The following is a 26,987-nucleotide window of genomic DNA, read 5'->3' as shown; positions in this document are numbered from 1 at the left end:
ATAGACCAAGAAAGAATGGAGGATAAAAATATTCCCTTTCTTGATATCTCCCTCATGGAAACACCGACAAGATGGTGGAAGGTGCACCACAATGCACTAAGAGACTGGATGAGCATCAAGCAAGCCATGAAGGATAGATTTTCCCAAGAGAAATATTAGCCACAGGATAAGGAAAAGTACCGAGGGTATTCAAGTCTCGAGAAGCACATCAAAGATTTCATAACCAAGTGGAAGAGCAAAGGAATGTTGAAGGACCGATGGGTACACACATTTATACATACCCTTGGAAGTGTCCCCCGATCTTGGTGTGTACAAGAGGAGCTCCATCGGTGGAAGACATATTGGGATGCTTTGGAGGTACAATTTGTTAGAAAATTTTCATTCAGAAGTAACTAATCATTCATGACAAAGGCACTCTAGGCTATAAAGTGGGTTCTGGTCACCCCATAGCCATTGGTTGAAGGAGGGCCAGAAGAAAATTTTCTGCAATATCTGTACGACATGGAGTCGCCAGGATATGCGACCTACGAAAAGGTGGAAGAAAAACTAGAGGAGGATGGGTTGGATGGACTGATACACCTAACCTTCAGGGAAACAGAAGGAGAGAGGTACATCTGGGAAAGCCCCTCAATAAGAGGTGCCCACCTTCTACCAGTGAAACTAAGGAAACAAAATTTTGGGATGGAGGAAAAGCCCAAAATAACATTTGTGGGAGACTATTGGGATGAACAGACCACAAAAGATATTTTTGACCTACTGTAGGAATATCAAGGCTTATTCCCAGCCTCAATAGTAGAGTTGAAGGGGATAAAAGGAAATATAGGGGAAATGAAGATTGTATTAATACTAGATGCCCGACCGATAAAGCAAACACCGTACAGATTAAACCCAAGGGTGAAGGAGAAAGTTAGGAAAGAGATCGACAAAATGTTAGAAGCAGGAATCATATTTTCGGCAGATGAAGTTGAATAGATAATCTTGATAGTCATACAGAACAAGAAGGATGCAACCAAGATTAGAATATGTGTTGATTATAGAAGCCTTAACAATGCATGTGTGCATGACCCGTTCCTGATGCCTTTAAGTGATGAAGTGCTAGACAATGTGGCAGGGAATGAAGCATATTTTTTCACAGATGGATTTTCGGGGTACCACCAAGTTCGAATAGCTGAGGAGGATAAAAGAAAAGAAACATTCACTATTGAGTGGGGGTCATATGCATAAAATGTAATTTCATTCCCACTAAAGAATGCACCAGCAATCTTCTCAAGGATTGTCATAACTGCATTTCGAGACTATATTCACAAATTTCTAGAGGTGTACATGGATGACTGGACAGTGTATATTTTGTTAAAACAACACACCAGCTTATTAAGATTAATTTTTGAAAGGTGCAGGCAATTGTAGATTTCTTTAAACCTCAAGAAATGTATCTTCACAATCTCATTTGGATTACTACTAGGCCATATCGTCTGCAAGGATGGAGTATATGTAGACCCAGTGAAGGTTGCGACAATCATCCACATGGAACCACCATGCAACATAAAACAACTAAGATATACTATAGGTCACATGGGGTACTACTGATGATTCATCAGAAACTATGCATCAATCACAGCCCCATTGGACAAATTTCTGAAGAAAATAGACGAGTTCGTTTGGATTGAGGATTGTCAGACAACTCTGAATAAGTTAAAGGAAATACTGGTAAGCGCACCAATACTCATATATCCCGATTGGAATAAAATGTTCCATGTGCACATCGACATGTCAGGTATAGCATTAGAAGCGGTCTTATTGCAGCCAGGGGAGAAGAATATGGACCACCCGGTGTACTATGCTAGCAGAAATTTGTCAACTATGGAGAGAAACTACACAACAACCGAAAGAGAAGCCTTGATAATGGTTTATTCTCTCCAAAGGTTTAGGAATTATTTATTGGTCGCACCATTCATATTCTTTACAGACCATTCTGCACTCAAATACTTGGTAGACAAGCCAGTACTAGAAGGGAGAATATGCCGATGGCTATTGGCGTTATAGGAATTCACTTTTGAGGTGGCCATAAAACCCGACAGATTGAATGTGGGACCAAACCACCTCCCATGACTAGAGACAAGGGAGAATGAAGGAGCAGTGGATGATCAGTTGCCAGATGCCGACTTATTCAGAATAGAGGCAATCCTAGAACACCTAGAAGAGATCACCACATTATTGACAATGGGTCATTGCCCATAAGGATATAAGGCAGCACAGCGATGACACTTGGTAGTAAGGGTAGCATATTACCAGCTGATCACAGGACACCTCTATAATATGGGCTTAGATCAAATACTAAGGTGTTGCTTCCTCCAGCATGAAATAAATGATGTGTTATGGGAATGTCACACGAGGATTGTAGGAGGCCATGTGGGAGGTAAAGCCACCACAAGAAAGATACTACACGCAAGACTCTGGTGGCAAACTATTCATAAATATTCTAAAGAATTTTCTAAGACCTGCGATATTTGTCAAAGGGTCAGAAAGCCTTCATGATGAGATGAGTTGCCCCTACACCATGTCCACACAACGAAAATCTTTGATAAATGGGCAGTAGATTTCATTGGAACCATTATTCCATTGGAGAGGCACTCGTGAGTGAGATACATAATAACAACAACAAAATACCTCACTCGGTGGGAGGAAACAATTGCACGGTTGATTTCCGAGGACATAGTCTCAAGGTTTGGATGCCCGAGGAGCCTCACAAGCGACTAGGGAATGCACTTTCTAAATGAAACCATTGAGAATTTGTTGAAGACCTTCATGGTTCATCATAAAAAGAGTAGCCCTTATCACCCATAGGCCGACAATGCAGTGGAAGTATTCAACAAAATTCTGGAGAAAGGGCTAACAAAGGTTGTGTTGGCCAACAGGGACGATTGGGATGAAAGAATACCCACAAATATATGGGCATACAGGACAAAAGTAAAGAGAATTCATAAGAAATCTCTGTTTCAACTAGTATATGGAAGAGAATTTGTGGTTCCAGCAGAATTTATATTACCAAGTATTTTCATATCTAAAGCCATATGAATGACAGACAACATAGCATTGCGGGACAGACTGGATCAACTGTTGGAATTTGACGAAATTTGCTTCTTGGCCGAGTTTCATTAGTCAGTGGAGAAGAGAAGGAAAAAATCTTAGCATGATAGGCACATTAGGAAGAATCATTTTGGAATAGGGGAACAGGAACTCCTATATGACAACAAGTTCCAGAAATTCCTAGGGAAAGTGTAGATGCACTGGTTAGGCTCGTTTATAGTCACAAAAATGAAATATTTGGGAGCATTAAATCTCGCGCAACTGGATGGAGTAATAATACATGGATTGGTGAATGCTACACACCTGAATCCATTCTACAATGCATAAAATAAAATAAAAATGGCCACTAGGTTAAGTCTAGTCATGTCATAAAAATTAGCAAAAGGACAATAAGGTTGTGGCAACAATTTCAGCACGCCACAACCCATTTGTAGTTGGGGGGGAGAAGAAGAGGTAGAGTTATTAGTCACACATGTAATCCCCTGTTAGTAAGGTACATGTAGGCATGCACTTTTTCCAGACATTATGATCACACATTGTACCCATCCTTTCTGCTGTACCGATAGTCATTTCCATATTAAATAACCAATAACAAAATTGTCAAATTAGGAGCCGCAAAATATTTTCCCATTAAGTACAAAATTAGTTAATAAATAACCCCATCATCGAAAAATAAATATGCCATGCATCCCACTTTGTACTTTCGCAGCCCATGTCATGGTCGTCACGTTTAGGTCGGCCGATGGAGGCAAGGTATAGATAGAACACGGGAAAGTTTTCAGAGTAATTAGTTGCTAAGTTCTAGTCAGTTAGGAAAAATCATGTCAGGTCTGGCTATTTAAATATGTAGGATAATGAAGGGAATTCCAGAACTTCAATCACAGATAGCAGAATAATTATAGAGACACTCTAAAGAATAGTTGCAGAGACAAAGTAGGAAACCTCACATGTATATTGTTTATCACAGGCGAAAGGAGATGGTGAAAGGAATTGTATCCATCCCATAGGACACATTAGATGAAAGGATTGCAGTGGTCTAAAACCTGTATGGCAAATATGACAAGGTGAATTTGATCGACAATGATTTTACAGACTATTTCCAGTTCCCAACCATGAAAAGAGAAGTTTATGCGGAGGATTTCCAGAAGGAGGATGGCACCAAGATCTTCAGGGCTAGGGAGGATTTTAAGGAGCTACAGAGATCGACATTAATCCATTTGATGAGTTTACCTGTGTTCGACACCCAATTCACTGAAATGCAGTGTACCAAACTTTTGGCGAGCAAGATGCACGGAGGATCACTCTGGTTGGAGAAGGAGTATCCCATCCATGTGGAGGATATTAGTCAACTAACAGGGTTGTTCATGGGAGGGAAAACAGTTAGTTTAGCATTCTAGACAGGCACTAAGAGAGCCAAGAATCAGTCTGAGGATAATATCTATGCTAGATATGGGTTTGAGCGGGGTGGGAGAGGAGCGAAGCTGGATATAATAAACAAGGTCGACATCAGGTTTGCCTGCAACCTCATAGCAGGCAAAACAATGTGTCACTTTATGAAGAATGAATACACGTTGGATGTCATTTCAGTGGCAGGACATTGTTTCCTGGGAGAGGTACTGAACTGGTCCACCTTTGTTCTAAACGAGCTATTTGAAGCTTGTGAAGATGTGTACACGTGGGGTACCAATTTCGTGTTTGGGTACATTTTGATGTCGTTGGAAATTTGGAAGTGGAGGCCCTTGAAGGAGAGGGAATTGGTGACCGTCATTGAAGGCCAACCGATGGAACTTTTTTACGACCCATGAAGGGCATCAGGCGACCCCAGTACGAAGGAGATAAATGAAATAGCTTTCGAGGATTGGTACGAGTAGATGCTGGTGACCATAAGGTCAATGAAGAGGATACCAAAGACTCTGCTAAATGAATTCTCAGAAGAACTCTAGTTCGGGTCCTAACATGTGCACACCTACCTGAGGCCGCAGTGTGTCCAACCAAATACCTTTAAGATGAGGCCACAAAGGTTTGTACTAATGGTAGAAGCATTGCACAAAGAGGTGGGATCATGGCTGGGAAAGTCTTGTGAAATCACAGACGGGAAATGAAACTATCTTTTTGGAGCCTTGAAGTAATAGGCGCAAGGGGGAGATGTGGCAGAGAGCAGTAGGAAGTGGCCACCCGATGATGAAATCCAACCAATGGTGCTTTAAATGGAGGAGAAGATGTTCGAACTTAGACGAATAATTGTCAATTTCGAATCAGGTGAGAGAAATTACCCTGCCCAATTTTAGGGATCTACCATGTTTTATCCTATTATAACAACCCCACTAGCCATGAAACTCCCCACTGGAGTATCCCCTCCCAGCCAACAGTCCTCAAGCCAAAGAAAAAACAAGTTGTCTGCAATCTAGCTACCAAAACGCCGAAAACTGTCGCACCAGCCTCGATTGTCAACCTTACTGGCGAGATCAAGTTTTCAGTCTCTACAGCCCCCATAGTTGAGGAGGTCCCCTCCATTTCCACTGCTTAACCTCAGTTGCGGGAGTCTTCCCCACACACAGCCTCCACCTTTGCAACCCTATCAGAGACCCTCCCAGAAGACCGGTGAAAGACTATTGTGGAAATGAAAGTTAAATTAGCTGGGCGGATAGAGGGAACCACTCCTGTTAATGGAACACAACCAAAATCACTTGCATCACCAACACTTGGGTCAAACCCACCGCAAGGGAGAAGCCTAGATACTATTTTGTAGGAAGCCAGGATTGAATCATAGCTGCCACCTTTCCTAATAAAGCTCACAGTAGTCCCAAAACCTAGCATCATTCCACCCACTCACAATTCACTCTGCATTCACAAAAAGCTCATTCGCCTACATCCCACTTCGACAAATCCATCGCCAGTGGCTTACCCATCTAACAACAGTTCCCTGAACCCAATATAATGTAGGCTAACACACTCTAGCACTGGTCGTCGGCCTAGTTATTTACATTTATACAACAAGCAATGCACAGGGCTGAAAGGATCCATGAGGATTTGGCCAAGGAACATGAACAGTGAGCAAGGCAGTTTCAGGAAGTAACAAAAGAGCGTGACCACCTGCGGCAAGAAAATTCAGATTTGCAAGCCCAGGCTGATCAAATCATGTAGTGGTTCTGAACATTGTGGCCAACAATCATTGAGGCAAACACAGAGGCGCCAGCGAACATCACGAAGTGCACGCTGGTAAAATGTTGTGATCACATCCAGGTGGCATTGTCGAACTTGGTAGCTACCAATAGCAACATGATTAAGAATTCGGAGACAGTGATATCCACACTGCTAGACCCAGTGGAGATCTACACGAGAATGGTCGAGGGAAAAATTGCCGAAGTATAAGCAAAGAAATAGACCTTAGTAGATGCCCTCACCGACGGCTACGCTCTAATGAACAAAGTCCATGAATGGACAGGAAGCCTGGTGCTGAAGAATCACTTGGTTTATCCAATGAGAGAGAAAATACAGATCCTATTTTCCAACACAAAGGACTATATTGACCCCTCCCAACTACAGCAGATCAACGATTAGATTGATGCCATTCAAGCCCAAGTTGATCATATTGAGGAGGAGTCTGCAAAGACAAAGAAGGTAATCAGAGATCTGAAATCACTGGAGCGGATACAGGTTCTGACCTTGAAGGAGGTGTGTGACTCCAACGAACAATAATGGAGTGACCTACAAAACTAGTGGCCCACAGAGTTAACGTCGAAATCGGCCAAGGCATTCACTCAACGTGTTAACACAATCCTCGCCCAATGGGACACTACCATTCAAAGATACAGAGAGTTCAAGCAGCAGGCCACGACCACTGTTCTAGAGTTGGAGCCTTCGTTTGGAATGGGGGACCCTCAGAGGCAGGAAAGTATAGTAGAGACAGATGCCACTTTACAAGCAATGGCCAAGGCAAAAGAAGCACTAGAGAAACCATCAGTAGAACCAGCACAGTTGACAGTACAACCTCCACCCATAGAACCAATGGAAATACCAACAGAAATCATCAAGGTCGAAATGAATTGAATCGGGGACGAGTCAAAGGATTGTGGTCGGGGCCTGTTGCGACCTTCGTTTAATTTTGAAAAGGTTTTGACCAATTTTGGCTGACTGAAGGATGAGAAGGAAGCGAGTTGCAACAACGATTAGCTTGCGAAGGAGTCAACTGAACAACAAGGCAAGAATAGGCAATTGCACAAGAGTTGCGACAAGGTGGCAGTAGAAGACAAAGGTAGCTGAGTGGGTGGGAAAGTGAAAGATAAGCTAAGCAAGAACTGTCAGTTCAGGCGACAAAAAGGAATATAAAAGCAGAGGGCCAGAAAAGAAGAGAGGTTGGTTGTTGAATGGGATAGTGGGCAAGGCTGTTGGAGCTGGCAGCAGATATCTAGTTGTGGTAGATGGGTAGCAGGACGCAGGAGTCCATGTGAACTGGGCCCTTGAGGTTGAGATCAAACTCATGGATCTGATTCGGGTATTCCTTGTAGTTTCTTGTGGTGAATGATAAAGACATGTTGTACTATTTTATTATTAAGTTAATGGAAAGAAAGCTAGATTGGTTGCAAATCATGATGTGTATGGATCCCTTTGTGTGATGAGTTTCTAAAAAAAATTAATTGTTCCATCAAATGCATGTATTTAGTAGTTCTTATGTAATCAATGCTATGATATATCTTTGTTTTGCATGTAGTGGATATAATTTTGTTCTTGGATGATGCCTCAGTTGGTGTTCCCTTGACCCCATGCTGAACCTTTCTTACTTCCGGTTGTGGCATGTCTCGGGTGAGACTCCTTACCCTTTAGGTAAGGTGAAAATGTCAGCATTGTCCTAGACTACACTAGACCATTTTTGGTCCTCTGTGCCCGAACCCAGGGTCTTTTCTCCCTGATGACTCTTTCATTCCAACAATTAAAAATAATATTTCTCAAAAGGTAGACATTGGAGATAATGGAAAATATGAAGTTAAGGGCATTGGTACGTCATCCTTCCAATTGGAATCCAGAGGTAATGTATCTATTAAAAACATTTTATATGTTCTTGGTTTAAAGAAGAATCTATTGTCCATATCATCTCTATAAGACAAAGGATATAAAGTTTCTTTTGTTGATGGACAAGTCTTAGTATGGAAGAAAAATGCATCCTTTGAATCCGCTGAAGTCATTGGGGTACGATTTAGAGGATTATATCATCTCCTTGGTCATTCATACCAAGCTCTTCTACACAACACTACAAAAATGAGTGAAATTTGGCATATAAGGTACACTCATATGCATTATAAAGCTTTGGGTAGATTGAAATATTTTGTTAAAGGTGCCCCTGAACTTAAAATATATCCTGATGGACTATCCAAAGGATGTGCCATTAGGAAAAATGTTAAGGGAAGATGCACTAGTAGTGATAGGATATATAAAGGAATACTGGATCTTGTGCATTCTGATGTTTATGGGTCCATGCCTGATAAAACCTTGGGTGGATGCTTGTACTATGTATATTTTATGATGATTATTCTCACAAAACTTGGATATATCTCCTCATGATCAAGGATCAAGTGCTTTAAAAGTTTCATGACTTCAAAGTGCAAGTTGAAAATCATACAAGGAGAAGAATCAAGACTCTAAGGTCTGATAATGGTGGGGAATATGTATCAAATGAATTGATTGATTTCTACAGTGATGCTGGACTTAGAGGGAGTTGATAGTTCCCTACTACCCTAAAAAAAATGGGACAGCTGAAATAGATAATAAAACCATAGTGGAAGCTATTAAATCCATGCTTCGTGACCAAGAGTTACCTGTGTTTCTTTGGAGAGAAGCTACAAGGATTGTTATATACATTCAAAATATACGCCCACATCGAATATTGGTTTATAAGAATCTCAAAGAAATATTTACAGGTGAGATACCAAATGTTGAACCTTTAAGAATCTTTGGTTGTCTATTTTTTGTTCATGGTCCCAAAGAAAAAATGTTGAAGTTTGAACCATCAAGAAATAAGGATACCTTTGTTGGCTACAATGAGAATTCAAAGTCCTTTAGGGTATATATTCCATGGCAATGATATATTGAGACTTGCAAAGATGTTATTTTTTATGAGGATGCTACATTCTAGAAGTTAAAGGGTTCACACTTGGACTTTGATGATGAAGTACAAGTAGCCCCAAAGAATGTGGAATCCAGATATAAAGAACTTGAACCTTTGAATGAAGCCCCACATAAAGAAGACATTGATCATGAACATGTTGAATCTACAAAAGCTTCTATAGTTGAGACAATAAAGAGACCTACCTGGTTAGAGAAAACATTAAAGGAAGCTAAAGCTCATGCTACTTCTCAAGGAATTTTCAGGGAAATCAAGAAGCCAAATAAGTATTCTGGTTATACAACCTTGATGTGCAATATCATTGAGTCTGAACTGTCTTCCTATGAAGAAGCTATTGAAGAACAAGTATGGAAATATGTGATGACTGAAGAATATCATTCCATATTGAAGAACGATGTTTGGGAAATCGTGCCTAGACCTTAAAGGAAGTCCGTTGTATATTCAAAATGGATCTACAAGATAAAAGACACTATTGATGGAAGTGTGGAAAAATACAAGGCTAGATTTGTGGCTCGTTGATTCTCCCAGAAAGAGGGAGAGGATTATGACGACACCATTTCTCCTATTGCATGGTATGCATCTATTAAATACATTATTTCTCTTTCATCTATTATAGGTTGGAAGTTACATTAAATGGATGTCAAAATACCTTTTCTGAATGGGGTCATTGAAGAAGAAGTCTATATTGAACAACCTCAAGGGTTTGAGGTCCATGACAGATAGAAACATGTTTGTAAGTTGAAGAAGTCCTTGATGGTTACCAATTGAGTCTTGTCTTCAAGAAAAGTGGTGCTGATCTAACTTTAGATTTCAAAGTTGTTGAAGGTGAACCCATGATATTTCTATTGTATGTAGATGATTTTTTCTGACAGGAGTTGAAGTACTGATTGTCCAGTGCAAGAGGGAGCTAGTTTTTGAATTTTAGATGAAGGATCTTGGCCTCATGCATTACTATTTGGGATTGGAATTTGGAAAAAGCCTGATGGAATCTTTTTATGCCAAGGTAAGTGCATTGTTATGATTCTTCAAATATTTTTCATGATGCACTGCAAGTCCATGGACAATCCTATGGTGAAAAGTTTTAAGAATATATGGGATAGTGAATCTAAGTTGATTAATCCTATATGTAGAAAATTGATTGGCTCGCTCAATTATCTTGTGAACACCAGGCCTGATATTTTTTATGTGTTGAATACATTGAGCCAATTATTGGTTGAGCCTTGTCATGTACATTGGATTGTATCTAAACACATATTGAGATACTTATGAGGTATCATTGAGTATGGTATGATGAATGCTTCCAATGGGGAATGAAAAATGTATGATTTCTCTGATGCTGATTGGGTTGGTAGCTCTAATGATAGAAAGAGCACCTCTAGATACTATTTTATCCTGGGTTTCACTATGGTTTCTTGGTATAGCAGAAAAGAAACCTTTATTACTATGAGTACAACTAAATTTAAATAAATTGCTTCTAGTGCTACATGTTGTGAGGCTATATGGTTTCAAAAAATATTCTCTGATTTGTTTGATCAAATGTTGGAGCAGACTATCATATATTGTGATAATAAAAGTTGTGTGAAGCTATATAAGAACCAAGTGTTCTATGGCAGATAAAAGCATATTGAAATCAAATACCACTACCTATGAAATATTGTCCAGAGAGGAGTTTTGAGGCTCAAATATGTTCCTAATGGTGAGCATGTTGCCGATGTATTGACAAATTCATTGTCCCAGATAAAGTTTGTCTATTTTAGATAACAAAATGGAGTTGTTGAGAACCCCTCTTTGAGAGAGAGGGAGCACTGATTACATAGAATCACATTCTAGACCATCTCCTGTAGGTTATGTTCCGTGAGACCTTGTGGTATGGGAGATGTATTTTTTATTCCTCATGTTGGTTGTGTACCATGAGACCTTGTGGTCTAAGAGGTGTATTTTTCATCCCTCCTATAGGTTGTGTGCCATGAGACCTTGTGGTCTAGGAGATGTATTGTTGATCCCTCCTGTAGGCTATGTATCGTAAGACCTTGTGGTCCGAGAATTGTATTGTTGGTCCCTCTTGTAGGATGTGTATTGTGAGGCCTTGTGGTCCAGGAGTTATATTGTTGATTCCTCATGTAGGATGTGTGCCATGAGAAATTGTGGTCAAATATATGCATTGTTGATTTCTCCCTTAGGCTATGTGTTGTAATACCTCGTGGTGGGGGAGATGCTTTTCGATGGATGCTAGGTATATTTCATTATGATGAGTTTGAGAGAGAGAGAGACTTGGATTATGTTATCTTCCTTAGGCTTTGGGTTGTGAGACCTATGAATTTGTCAGGAAGATTGATATTGAGAGAGAATGAAAAACTACCTCCCTAGCTAAGAGGGAGTGTTGAAAATTTATGTAGCTATGGTGGACATTTTTCATTGAAAAAATTGAAGGAAAAAATTACTTTTGTCATCCTACAAGTTGGTCTAATGAGATCCTTAAGTGAGCCCCATTAAGGCTAATTAGCTCACATAGAACACACACACACACATACACTATATATATATATATATATATGGCATTGATTGCACTCATTTGTAGCATCAATTGCATCAAATTTCATCAAGTTCATTTTGCAATCTTTAGAGAACATATCCACAAATGTGAAGGAAAAGAATACCTCCATTTCTTATGCGTTGAATTTCTCTTGGTGACTAGGTCAACTATATTTTGTCTTGAGTATATTGGCATCTATTTTACCTCATATCGAATCTCCTTGGAAGGCCACATACCTCAGAAGTTTGTTGATTCTTAAGACTGATATTTTCTCTTCTACAATATGACATTGACCTAAGTTGACCAAGTGACTTAAATGTGGGTTTGACCAAGTTTCGTTGACCAATGTGTTGAATTTTCTATGGAGAATTCAAGACTAAATTTCGGCCTCTTATTATAGTGACCTAAGGGCTGAATTTTGGCCTTATTGAGAAGACTATTATAGTTGAGTTGGAGACGATTTTTCTCTCCTTGTTGACTGAATTTGACTAATATTTTATTGAGGTCAACTTTTGATTTGTTGGAATATTATTGATGTAATTTTGATGGAGAAAAGTTATCTCTCATAAGGAAAAAAATTTGGTTTGGTTTCCCCTTTGTGGGTTTTGCCTTGGCTGTGAGCCTAATTCTGGGTGTCTCTTGTTTACTATTCATTGTCTGTGACCTCTATTTACTGATCTTATTGAATAATTGAATGGTTGAAAATTTTCATGTATAGCTACTTAATGATTGAAGTGGAAATAAATAATTGATTGTATCATTAAAAATAGTTATCAATTGTAAAACACTATTCTAGTCCTAGCTACACTATGATTTCAACACCTTGTACTTCTTGATGTTTCCATTTACTACATGAATAATTTCCTTGATAGCCTTCATGATGTAACTGAAAATATTATTGAAGAGGCCATTGAAGAAACAATTATAACCAAGAAAATAATACTACGACAAGAGGCCGACCAAGGAATAAAAAATTGATAATCAAGAGACAATGATATGTAGTACTTATCTTTTAATCAAGAAAGAATCTGTTAAGGATTGTAGGGAATCATCAACTCCCTCTTGATCTTTTCCACATTATTATCAAGATTAGATACCTTTGTCTTCCTCTAAGGTGGATGCTCATTCTCATCCTTAACATCAACTGCTAATGTATGTTGCTTTCTTCCTTGCATGAACTGTAAGAGCTAGGGTTTCTTCATTCAAAGGGTTAACACAAGCTCGCATCAAAAAAGTCTACTCTTGGACTTCCTAATTTCATTCCACATTCTATCAGGGAGATTACAAAAGATTTGATCTAAGGCATATAACAATCTTTGAAATTTCTTGAAATTTCCTCTTATTTCAAGAGAAATTTCTTATATAATTTTTTTGGTGAACTACCAAGATGCTTAGGTTTTGAAGTGATTGAATCAAAATGACACTATGGTAACTTTTAAAATAAACTAGAGGAACAACACATTGTTGGCCAGGAATGGAAGTCTTCAATAAGTTTGAAACATCATGGATCTTTTGCTTCCAAATTCGATCTTATTTGGGTAATGCATGAAACTGGTGGAGATGGCCTATCTTCCTAAATTATATACAGGGGTGCTCTGAATTGTCACCATTAGTTTTGTAAATTTTTGTTTCAAACTCTCAAAAAAGACTCATAGATGACCAATTGGATTGTGCTAAGAATTGCAAGTCCATATCATGGGATGCTAGGATAGGTACACGTTTTGGGGACCTATTGGAATTTAAGAGGATTGATATGACTGGATACCTTGCCAAATATTGATAAAAAACTCACAAAGAATATTTCCACCTTCAATTATCAATATACCTTAATAGTTCTACCTATGCCCTCAAAATCCTTAGTCTCTCTAGCACAGACAAACTCTCCCAAATCGGCTTATATAGGTCTCTTCCTTGCTGCGGCCCAAACTAGGGCACACTCCATCCCACTCTAGGGAAAGTTACCATAAACATAGACCAACGATTGATCAAACAATATAAGAAACTTAGCCTTATTTAGGGCTGCCTCCTCATGGTAGTTGTGTTTCTCCTCTTGTCAAGCCTGAGAGAGCATATAAAAAACTAGTCATGTGCCTAGAGGCATCAGTATCCACTAACCAAATATTTCTACCACTTGTTATAGTGCCTGAGAGACCAGAGACATATATTTTCTCCTTAGCTCCCTCTGACTCTATAATGGCTTCCTTCTAAAGCTTGAGAACACTTGGTAACATATCAAAGGAATAGTTAAGTTGTTGAACACTTGTCTCGTAGGCTAACTTTTTCATTGCTATTTTCAACAAGGATCTGATACCATGTTGAATTTTCTAGAATAATGCATAGTAGAAATTGATCTTCTGATTTGATAATTACTTTCCAATGATTTCCAATCAAGTTATCGTATGTCACATATATCATTATGCAGTTACAAACAAGAAATATCAATAGTAATGCGATGAAAATAGTATGATCAAAAGAGGTAGCAAATTTGCCCTCGGAAAACAAACCTTAGGAAAAACCCAACATATTTTATTCTTAGGAGTAATTATGCTTCAATTATATTTAAAATTTAGAATAATCTAGAACCTATGCCAAAATCTAAGATACTAGTCAAACTTGGTCAAAGCTCCAACTTAGTCAATGTTGGTCAAACCTTGAAAATAGTCAATTCTGGTCAAATTTTGGGTTGGGCAACTTCAAAATTACAGTTGACCCCTACGGTCAACTTGTACTAGTGGTTGAAATTTTGTGGTCAACCTGCGGTCATTTCTACTGTCAAATAATCCATTTCTACAATCAAACTTAATCAGATTCTTAGTAAAAAAAAACAAGAAACTTGGTCAAATGAAGTAAGTGTTACGGGAATAAGTACCGTAGGGCTTTGGGTTAGAACCCCAACAGAGCATAAGAAAACTACAACAAGAAACACTCATACAACTCAGGAAAAATTCTTATATAATCAAACTACGTAAGAGCGATCGTACCCAAATTTCCTTCGTTCGAGTAGGTCCCACAGGGTTCATACCTTCTGCAACTCCCGATGTTATTTAGACCTGAAAATCATTCGATTCAAACATACATAGTAGTATAGAAGTAAAGCATATTCACAAAATTTGACTTTACATCATATAAGCAAATGATTGATCATACATCAAAACAACATTCATATATGAATTAAAACATAATTTGATGCATAAACAAAGTTAATTTCGGAAACAAGACAACATTTCTTTTATTGCAGTAAGCTATAAATAACATGGAGAGAATTCACCTGAGTCTTCTTCTTCCGGCTCCAAGTGGAACCATCCTCTGGATTCGTCCTATCCTAGCCTTCAATAGTCTTCTTCCATAACCAACACCATGATATCTCAAGCAAGAGGGAGAATATCTATAATCAAGGAAACAAGGGTTTTCGGAAGTTTGAGGAAGTGAATGAGGCACAGGGATTCATCAAACTTAGTCAGGGATAATCTTAGTATAATAACTCTATCTCTTCCCCTCCTTTAGGCCTTCCCATACAAGTCTATTTATACTTCTCCCAATTAGTTTTTTAGTTGGTAAATAGTTGGTGTCACACGGAATAAGTCGATCTTGCGGACAAGATAGACCTTCCTAGAATCTAAAGAAGACCTAATGACAAGCAAACCAACCAGACACTATCTTTCTCTAAATATGCTTTAATAAACAAAGGCAAACAAGTGTTTTTAGGGCCTACCTTAGGTCCAACGCAAATTTGTGGATGCCCTCGCTTCTTCGATCCAAATGAGCTCCTTTGTCGCGAATATGCAAACACAAACAAGCAAACAAATTAAATAGCACCTGAAAAGCCAATATCATAAAACATATTCAACATGAAAGTCAAGGAGTCCATGAAACAAATAACTTGAGATACTTGTTGAGAAAAATGAGTTTGATTGTATTAATTCAAAAGAAGAAGAACTTTACAACCTGTGCCTTGACGCTGTACAAGCTCCTCCCAGGGTCCAACAAGAAGTCTCCTCTACTTTGACAAGTTTCACTCACTTCCCAATGAAGCCAAAAAGGTATGTGATATCTCCTCTTAAGCTCAACTAGTAAGTCTTAATTTCACCAGCATTTACCCTCAAAAATGTTCATATTCTAACCTCCTTAGCAACCAGCCCAATGCCTGAATTTATAGTGCAATGGAGGGAGGTTACTAGGTCCTCCTTCAAAGGGATAGCTCCTCTCATCAAGGGATTAGCTCCTTCTCTTTTGGGATGCATGAACCACCTAAGAGTGGCCAATCCACGTCAAAATTCCTTCTAGAATCATCTAGAATTAACCCAAAGTGAGTTTTTTAGAATAAACTTGCGCCCTGTTGACTATCACAGGGGTCCGCACCCACACCTTTAGGGATAGAGCGGGCAGGTCCGCAGTTTTTGTAAATAAAAGGTGCGGGACCGCAAGTGACAATGAGAGAAAGTGCGGAACCAGAGTTTCATTGATTTTTAATGTCTTTCTCTTATTTTCAAAGCTTGACTTGAAGAGCTGAGGTCTGAGACTTGCTTAAGAGGATAGTACAAGTGATGATAGACCCATATTGACTGCAAATAATCATGGTGACGATATTTTTGTGTAACAGATTTCCCCCTAAAGTGCGAAGTTTGTAGTAGATGAGGATTTAATTTATCATTTAGGAAGAGTGAAGTACTTTATCATTTCGAGGATCATCTTGTGGAGAGCCTGGTTGGAACCTGTAAAAACATTCAATGCAAGATATATATATGAGATCAAATCATCACTGAGGTAGGCATTCCCATACTCAGATCAAAACTAACTTAGAAAACTAACTACTGCTCTGATATAGGAATGATATTGTAAAGCATCACAAGTATAGACTCATGTGGACATAGTATGGATGCAGCCATCTGTTTATGAATAGTCCATTATATAATGAATACAAAATTCCTCGCAGCCTGGATTGTGGAAACTAGATCCAGGGTCTTCATTTCTACTTCCCGAAACAGTACGATTCTATCCATGCGAATGAATGTGTTGATGTCGAACATGGTAGAAACCACTTGATTACCAGTCATTGATGTAAACTGTTAACAAGTGTGAGAGAAACCACCAGTGATGTCAATGGCTCTCAAAGTACTCAGTACAATCCATGAAATGTGAATAAATGTGTTGATGTCGAACATGTCACGGAATCCTTTGATCGAAACTCAATGATGCAACCTGTCATCAAAGGCGAGAAACCTGCCATTGAGGCATGCAAATCCCAAGGTACTGATGATTTCTAGATAATGAGCTGAAGTCGATAGAAAGTGATCCTTTTAGATAGAGGAGGAATGACCTGTTGTAGAGGAAGTCGATAGAAAGTGATCCGTCGTAGGCAAGCCCACAACATGAAATCATAGATCAAGTTGAAGAAATTTAGTTGCAAGGACTGACTCAGGGATGGTCAAGATGGATGACAGATATTTTGCAGATGAATGGCTTATTAGCAGTGACCTCTTGAACACATAAGGACACGACAGATGGCTTGGTGACAATTGACCCAAAGTTAATACCCAGAAACCGGCTGAAGACTTTCAATGTGGTTTGATCAACTGTTAGGCAAAGGATTTCCCAACCCAGGTGAATAAAAGTGTCGTGTTCAAGAGCGGTTATGAAGTATGACAAACAGACTCATTTTTCTCTCTTTTCCCCCACCATTTATGGCAAGTACCTCTTTATTTTTGAAAAGCTTGAGGAGGATAACATTTGCTTGATTATAAGCTCATCATTCGGATGACTCCAACTTAGTTTAAATTCGAACCCTAATAAGGAGTGGTTCGTTCCTGTTTGTAATTGAACGGGTCCCTTACTGTGAAATTTTAACAAGTCCAGTATAGGAGAAACTCGACATTTTTCAATTTTAGAGAGTCTGAAAAAACTTAAGAAAACTCCAGGGTTGACCTTTTTCGTAAATTTGTGTCTCCCAAGCCCGAAAAAGTATAAAATAATACTTGAGAGAACCGCTTGATCTTTTACGACCAAGGAGTACTTTTCGTCATTAGTGCCCTTGACCCAAAAAAGTAAAAAAACGATCAACAACATGTCGTTTTATAACCAATATTGAATTTGAAACGACAAAAATCCAGCAATCTTTCCATGTTTTTACGGTCGGAAAAGAGCTGTAAGTGGACTGTGTTTTAATTCCATCTTAACGAGTTTAAAAGAAAAACTCAGCGATCTTTTCATGTTTTAGGAGTCAGAAAAGAGCTTAAAGGTGACTCTAAATGTTTTTTCGTCGAAAACGATAGATTTCACTTGAATAATTCGTTATCCTGAACAAAAATGCAAACATTACTCATACCTGTTTGAAATGGATAAAAATGTCACAAAAATACCTCTCCAAAGTGAAACATAAACAAATTTGCAATTTATTTACTCAGAAAACTTATAAAAAGGGCCTTCGTCAATTCATTTTTACCGTTTGAGTTTTGGATGAGAAAATAGTGCTTTTGTTCAGAAAACTTCCCGTGAAGATTGCGGAATCCAACCGTTGGAATCGAACGTCGTCTTCTCCAGGTAATCCATATCATCTTACTCTTCATTTTTAACCATTTCAATTTTTGTTTTAGTCATTCATTTCATTTTTGGGAGGGCTTTTAGGCTTAAAACCCGCGCGTGGGGGCCCGCAGGTTTTCCACTGCTGGCCTGCGGACCCCGAATTTTTCTCCATTGGGAAAAAGTCAGGGGTCCACACCTTCCATGTATATAAGGTGCGGTCCCACGCACTGTGTCTAACCCGGAGGGTGCGGTCCCTGCCGCAAGGGATTTTAACCCAAAAATTCTCAAAATTGGACCAAACAAAATAATTTCTAGCATTTTAATTTATCTTTTTACTTGATGCAGAGAGTACATCATGCTAGATTGGTGTGAACGAGAGCATGAGGACGTGGATGTTGCCGCATGGAATCATCAACCTTCACTTGATGCTTTGAGGGTGTGCGGCTTGTACAAATTCTGGGCCATTCCTGGCATGAGGGCTCAGGTGGATTTCTTAAGTGGTTGGTTGACAGATGGAGCATACAGGACCAGTGCTTCTTCATTGGTGGCCACCAGCTCGAAATCGAGCCGGCAGACATATATTTCTTGACTGGTTTGCCTAAGAGAGGCAAAGACATGACTCTGTTTGTGGCTAGGCCAGGTGGCCAGTCTGTCGATAGCCTCCGGATAGAGTTCTGCAACAGCCAGGCTAGAGACAAAGGGATAGACATAAAAACCATATCCTGTCCTGAACTCATGGTGATTGCATTTACTGTCACCAGACTTTGCGGGGCTGCCGCATTACATATTGCCACCGGATCCCAGATGTGTATGGCAGTTGATTGCTTTCGAGGCACCATATTCAACTGATGCGATGTTGTGTTGTCCAATTGGAAAGGCCAACTAACCAGGGCCAAAAATGGACAACTAAAGACATTTGGTTATGGGGCTTTGGTTGTGAGTTTTGGCCTGGAGAGGGTTCCTATTTTGATCTCGCAGCACCTTACTGTTGGAGCTGGGCTTCCTCGAGAGCCCAAACTGATGCGATGGGTCGCAGTTATGGCCCGTCACCCGGACGAGAGGACAGAGGTTGCTCGATTCAAACCTGAGTATTTCCAATGGTTGGAAAACCAGGTCTTTTCTATTCAGGACTTCCCTTACGTTGGGGTAGATTTTCGTGGTGACCCAGACATGGATCTTCCACCAGGAGAGCAGTGGGATGACTCAGGTAAAATCATTTTCAGCATTTTTCTTATTTAATTTTTTTTATTATTTTTCTATCGTCCCAAAACTGATAGCAAAAGTTTCAAATGCAGATGTGGGTCCACAGCGACCAGCCGCTCTTCGGCCTTACGAGAGGAAACAACCAGTTGCAGCCGCGCCAGCCCCACAGGACGAATCAGCAGAGGTTTTGGCCGAGTTGGAGGGTCATCTCGAGCGCTTGACATGAGATATTCCAGAGACCACTATAGATGACATTCCTCGTCGACTTCAGCGCTATGTGATTGGGGTCCCGGGACCTTTTAGGAGGTTCCTTTGCAAGGTGGCCCGTGCAGTGGTTTCTTATCGAGATCATCACCAGTGATAGGATGATCGCTTATTGTGGGAACATATGACATTTTTGTTTTTTGTACTTATCATTTTTGCCGATCATAAGGTGTTTTTTCAACCTATGATCGAGGACGATGTATTTTTTGACACACTCCTATATATATATCACTATTACCGGCTTATTTTGTAAATCATGTTATGGAATGGTTTTAAATTTACATGTATGATTAACGCAAATGTCTACTTAACATTCGAGAAGCAATTGCATCTGCTAATGTATTTAAAGATCTTGGAATATGCTGATATTCAATATAATCAAATTCATGTTCCAAGAGATGCACTCTCAAAAATAATCTTAATAACACTGGATTTCTAATGGCATACACTCTATTAAGCTGTAATACAACGAGTTCAGAATCTAACCTCACTATCAAACTCCGAATCCCAAATGAAATAGATTTAGATAATAACTCAATCACTGCACTATACTCGGAAATGTTGTTCGTTGTTTGACTGAGGCTTACCCCATGCATAGATACTAACTCGTCAGAGGGCGAATAGATAACCCAAGCTGCGGAAGAAATGTTCTGTGTATTACGACAAGCACCATCGGCGAAACCAATGTATGTTTGGAGAGGCATCAACATCTGCAATATCAAGAGTAAAACCAAGATAAGCAGGAATAATGACGAAAAAACACTCTCTAAGCTAAGCACATTGTTTAAACTAAAACACACCAGCTAGAAAGAAAAATTATCCTAACTAAAAATCTCCATACCCATTCTTTAAGCATAATACCTCTTTAAGTAAAGACCATTTCTGGGTTTACCCAAAGAGTCCCCGTCAAAGTCTACCAATTCATAGGCCCCTTTTGCTAGCTTTTGCTTGACAACATAGGGACCATGCCACATAGGAACGAATTTTCCAACACCTAATTTATCATTAGCTTGATCGTAAACTAAGACTAGATCCCCTTCCGAAAAATTTCGAGGGGTCACATTTCAATCATACTGAGCTTTCATATGTTTTGCGTGAGTCTCGATTGCCAATGTAGCATCACGTCGATTCTCATCTAATTGAGCCAAGTATAACAAACGCTTTTCCTCTTCGGAAGTGGCTGGAAGTAACTCGATGGCCATTTGCAGTGACGGGATTTCGCATTCAATGGGTAACACAGCTTCCAGACCATAGACTAGTTGGAAAGGAGTGAACCTTGTTGATGTTTTTACTGAAGTTCGGTATGCCCAAAGCGGTGAAAATAGCATGTTATGCCAATTCGACTGATGAATCCTAATGATTCGTTGGATCATGATGACTAAAACTTTGTTGATGGATTCAACCAGACCATTAGCTTGTGGATAATAAGGGGTTGAACTATTGTGACGCAAACCAAGCTGGCCTGTAAGTTCGGTCATCATAACGTTTTGAAAATGACGCCCATAATCAGTAATTATCGCTTGTGAGACACCAAACCTAGCAATTATATGATTGAACACGAAAATTGCAGCTGTCTTGCCATCTGCCTCAAATGTAGGCATCGCCTCAGCCCACTTGGTAAAATAATCTATCGCAAGGATGATATACGCATGCCCCCTGGCTGAGTGAGCGTTACATGTAATAAAATCGATACCCCATTTGGCAAAAGGACCATCGGCAATTATAGGGTGGAGAGGAGCAGATGGAGCGTGCATCTTTCGATCAAAAATTTGGTAGTTGTGGCATTTTCGGACCGCAGTAATACAATATTTAAACAAAGACGACCAGAAGTAGCCAACGCACAATATATTTTGAGTTGTGGCATACCCAGACATATGACCGCCACACGCTCCAGAGTGACAGTCATTTAGATCCCTTTCAGCTTCCTCGTGAGTTAAGCAATGTCGAAAAACAGAGTCCGCCCCACGGCAATAAAGAGTATCTCCAATAATCCTATATTGTTGGGACTGGAATCGTATTTTCCGACGTTCTGACCTTGAAATTTCTGGCCGAAAGGATTGGGTCTGGAGATAAACGATGATATCCCCATACCACAGATCTAAAGTACTAATTAGAAACAAGGATTCATCCGCAATGGGCTCCTCCACCACAGTTTCCGTATCAGTACTCGGGAAATCACACATTAACTCCGCAAAGACTAAAGATTTCTTAGACTTAGATTTCTCAAATTCCAAGTCGAACTCCTACAGGATAACAATCCATTTAGAGTACTTTCCCCCTAGCAATTGCTTGGTCAAAATGTAGATCATAGGGTTGCAATCCGAAATTACTGTAGTTTTACGTAGTAAAATGTAGTGATGAAAACGTTGGATAGCTTGAACAGCTGCCAATGCCAATTTCTCCACATGTGAGTATTTTAGCTCAGTTGGATTTAAAGTTCGACTAAGGTAATATATCACATGCTCATTTCCGAATTCATCTTCCTAAACTAAGACCATTCCAATGGTGGAATGAGAGGCGGCGAGATACAAGAAGTAATCCTGGTTGTAGTTGGGAGGATGCAATAATGGTGCATGGGTCAACGCGTGTTTGAGTGCATCAAAAGATTTCTGAGCTATCTCGTCCCAATAGAATGGTGTATTCTATTTCAACAACCGGGTAAAACCCTTTGTAACCTCGGCGTAGTTAGGAATGAATCATCGTAAAAAATTTGATTTCCCTTGCAAACTTTGGAGTTGGCGAAGACTCGAAGGAGGAGGCAATTTGACGATAGCTTCGACCTTCGAGGGATCAACGCGAATGCTAGCTTTCAAAACTACAAATCCCAGTAATCGACCTGTTTCTATACAAAAGACACATTTATGTGTGTTCAACTGAATCCGATAATGCCTACACCTCATGAAGATTGCTCATAAATGGACGAGGTGATCAGCTCGATGTAATGAATGAGCAGGCAAGTCATCGAGATAGGGTTGCACAATGTGCTTGATGTCATGAAATGCATAAGACATGGCCCTTTGAAAAGTTTCTCCAACATTCTTGAGCCCAAAAGGTAACTTGCAATAAGCAAATGTGCCCCATGGACAAATGAAAGCCGTTTTTGGTTGATCAACAGGTAGAATATTGATTTGATTGTACCCAAAAAAACCATCCATGAAGGAGAATATTTCGCTGTCGGCACAATCATCAATGATTTGATCGATATAGGGAGTTGGGTAATTGTCCTTTGGACAGGCTCGATTGATGTCCCTATAATTGATTCATATTCTTATTATTCCCTGCTTTTTGTTAACCGGAACAATATTTGATACCCAATCCGTTAACGGGATCGGATAAATGAAACCTGCTTTGAGTAATTTTTCAACTTCTGCTTTAATTGCAGCAGCTTTTCTTGGGTGTATCTGAGGCAAACGTTGCCGGATGGGTTTAGCGTCTGGGTAAGTCTTGATCTCATGAACAACAATCGCGAGATCAATTCCTGGCATTTCCTCATAGGACCAGGCAAACACGTCGCGAAATTCTTGAAATAGGGCCTTATATATTTGAATTTCGTCATCTGTACACGAGGCACCTATATGAATGTTCTCAACAATTCCAGGCTTAACCGAAATGTCAATAGGAATAGTTCGAGAGATGTTTCCCAAATTTAACTCTGAATCGGGATGTTTCATTGGATTCTGAGGTTCCTTGACATATTCAGTCGTAAAAATTGATGAGAAATCATTTTCAAAATGATCATTCTAGGGTAAAAACGAAGATCTGTGATGGAGATCTTCCCATGGTAAATCATCTACACATAGGATTTCACGAATTTGCTCATCGGAGTGAACAAGTTCAGAAAATGTGATTAAATCCAAGCTTGATGTGAAAAGTGATTCCTCAGGGACCACATTCATGAAGTCAATTTCGGTTGAAGATGGGTCGGTAAACGATTGCATGGCATCATACGCAATTTCATATGGACTCAAAGGCATAACATCACCAAATGAGTCTATCTCAGATTCAGAAGGAATGATCCAAGGATCATCATAAACAATGATGTCTGATGTAATCATATGAATAGTTGCAAATGAAGACGATGCATTGATTGAAGGAAAAGGAAAATTTCCCAGTAAACCGACATCTTTAACTAATCCTACTCCAACATCCATATACAGGATAGTCGTTTTACCGACATGCTGAATGCTTTCAGAAGAGGCTGGGTCGGATGAAAAGTAAGCCAGCTGGTCTATTCTTATGACCTTTCCATTATGAGGAAACTTTATAACACGAAAGACCGATGAAATGACCGCTGTCATGGCGTAAGACCAACTCCGACCCAAGAGAAGGTTGTAATCTAGAGGGGCATCAACCACCTCCAAATCTAGATTAACGATTTTTCCTTCAACCCCTATAGGCAAATCCTATAGAATGCCAAAAGGATGAAACCCACGGCCATCAAAGGCCTTTAGAATCGTCAGGGATTGATTTAGTGAAGGAGAACCAAGCGATCTCCAACACTGTATCGACATAATACATGTTGAGGCTCCCTCATCAATCACAGTCCGATGAATAGGCCTGTTTTTGACTATCACTGGGATCTGGAAAGCCATTTGATGAGGTAAATGCGGTGTACTATTTTCTAGATCGAAAATTATTAGGTTCGAGTCTTGAACATCAACAACTCCTATAGCCGACAAAAGTAATTTACGTTGTGCTGGACATGATTGCAACACTTCCAAAGCCGACATTACTGAGGGTGAAACAACTAAATCCTCAAAAATGTTATAGTTCTGAGCCGCTTTCGCATGTGGATTGAAAGCTGACTTTCGAAGTATACCCTTGGCGGGCAGTTTGATTACCAAGTCTGGATTAGGTTTCTCGATCTGTAGTGGATCGGAACCGGGAGCTGAGGTTGATGGGTTAGAATGAGAAGATTCTGCTTCTTTACCATCAACAGGACTTTTACTACCATAATCTTGCGATCGAGTCGCAATCCGAACATGGGACATCATCAGTATGGGTTCTTCATTGGCACTCGAGGAAGAACCTATCATCTTATTGTCTTGAGCTGGAAAAGGATCCTTCAAAACAGTAGGAGTTTGGGAACCCTTGACAATCTTCGCAACCCCTGCACGATGAGGGCAGTCTCTTGTAAAATGTTCATCGTCACAAATGAGACAAGGATAACGAGGTTTGCGCTTTTCGTCATTGGTTTCCAATTTTTCAGGTTTCTCCTTTGAATTTTTGTCCATTTTATTCTTCTTCTTTCCTTTCTTCTTCCCACCGGATTTTGATTTGGCTGCAGATGACTCTACAACGTGAATATCGAAGGAAATCTCTGCAAAAGAATCTCCTGTTGGGGAATCAGGCAAGGTTATGATAGGAGAAGAATTCTTGGAAGATTTCTTCTTACTTTTAGTGTTAACCGTACCAATCATACCATCGATGGCATGAGATCCCGAACGAGCTGCAGCGATTTGATTTTTCTTGGGAAGATCAGGGATTTTCTCGTGTAATGTACCTGACTGAGTATAGACCAAGTCAAGGTACTGTGCTTGAGCAATTACTTGCTCCTCAGCAACAACTCCGGCTTTAGCTACATCTTCAGTGATCTTTGGCAACAAAGATTTTACAAACCACTCAGCCAAGATCTGATCCGGAATAAAAACTTTCACTAAACGCCGTCGACGTCTCCACTCATGAATATGATCTGAAATTCAAGTCGATGTCGATTGTTTTAACGAAGTTAACAATTCCATGCCATTGTCATATCGGACTAGCAACTGAAAATGAGTTAAAAACGAGGTAGCTAGCTGACTAAAATTATAAAAAGTGCCTCGCGGTAACTCAATGTACCACTTGGCTGCAAGACCAATTAGAGTGCGCTAGAAAAGTCTAAGACGGATTGAATCATCTAAAATGGAGTTAGACGCACACCAGAGGTGGTAAGTCATCACATTGTTCGACGGGTCCTCTCCTAATTTACCTTCGAACTTAGGAATGTCACTAGGCAACTTATTCGGCATTGGCGGCCAAAACGAAAGATAATTAATGGGATCGTTCATTAGGCATGACAAGTCAGGTAAGTCCAAAGTTGCGATAAATGGTAACTGACGATTAGGGTCCCTTAAACTCTGGGTCATGAGACCAGCCCCAGGAGGAGGATATCTAGGATAACTAGGAATAGGAATTTCATTTGGGATATTGTATCCTCCCGGAAACTAGGATTAACCGGACTGTACTGGGGTTGTTGAGGTTGTTGATAAGTGTACCCAGGGTACGGTTGATACTGATAGACTGGCTGCTGCACAACAGGACCGAATTGGTACTGTCCCTGGTACGGTTGATAAGTAAATTGTGGTTGACTTGTAACAACCATACTTGAACCAAGTTGTCCTATAGGCATCTGAACCAAAGTTTGAATCGTGGATCCAGACGGTGGTAAAGATGTCTGAGGAGTAGATACAAGAACAGTAGAAACCGGAGCTGTTGATACTCCAGAAGTAGGTGGGGTAGATTGAACAGATGTTGCGGAAGTTGTAGCAGTCGTTTGAGGCGGAGTACGAGGCGTACTAGGCCCAGGCTGAGAAACTACTGAAGATACAAAAGTTTGAATGTTAGACTCGACTGGTTGCTGGGGTGTACCAGAAACTAAGGGTTGTCTAGTTTGAGATGACAACTGTACATTTGGCTGCAACACCTGTTGAGTTTGCGATGGATCCCACACTATGTTCATTCCGGAGTACGGGCCCATAACAGGTTGAGAATATTGAGGACCATAACTGGGTTGAGGGTGGGATTGATAATTTAAAGGTACATTTCCCGTTCCTTGAACATACATTTGACCAGAGGGTGGTTGGAAACCTTGGTTCGAGTACTGACCTTGGGGTTGATATCCTTGAGGCACGTACTGATACTAGGGTTGACCTTGAGGTATAAATTGATACTGGGGTTGACCTTCAGGTACAAATTGATACTAGGGTTGACCTTGAGGAACGTACTGTCCCGTAGCTATGTACTGTCCTTGAGGTTGCCCCCCAGGCGATAATTGAGGCTGCCCCCTAGGCGGTAACTGGCCACTTGAGGTTGAGGATTGGGAATAGAACCTGACATCATGAGAATGTCTTCTATGCTCAATGGCTTAGTACCATTGCTTCCAGTTAATAACCCTTGCTCAATGGGTTGAGGAGATGCTCCCGAAAAAGTACCAGAAAGTGACTGATACCCAGAGGGAACAGAAGGACCGCCGTACAATAAGGATTCAGGCGATTGAGTAAA

At 40.0% G+C, this 26,987-nt stretch overlaps 1 pseudogene; it reads left to right on the top strand.

Annotated features, from left to right (window-relative positions):
• The first annotated feature begins 501 nt into the window (after positions 1-501).
• LOC149228701 (glycosyltransferase family 92 protein At1g27200-like) overlaps positions 502-26,987 on the top strand; it is a 67,268-nt pseudogene continuing 40,782 nt past the window's right edge.

Source organism: Pinus tabuliformis, chromosome J (assembly GCF_031772625.1).
Source record: "Pinus tabuliformis cultivar Carrire ecotype Pingquan chromosome J, CPIR1, whole genome shotgun sequence".
In the NCBI taxonomy this organism is placed as follows: Eukaryota; Viridiplantae; Streptophyta; class Pinopsida; order Pinales; family Pinaceae; genus Pinus; species Pinus tabuliformis.
Note: the sequence above shows the minus strand (reverse complement) of the source record. Positions and strands in the feature narration are given on the sequence as shown.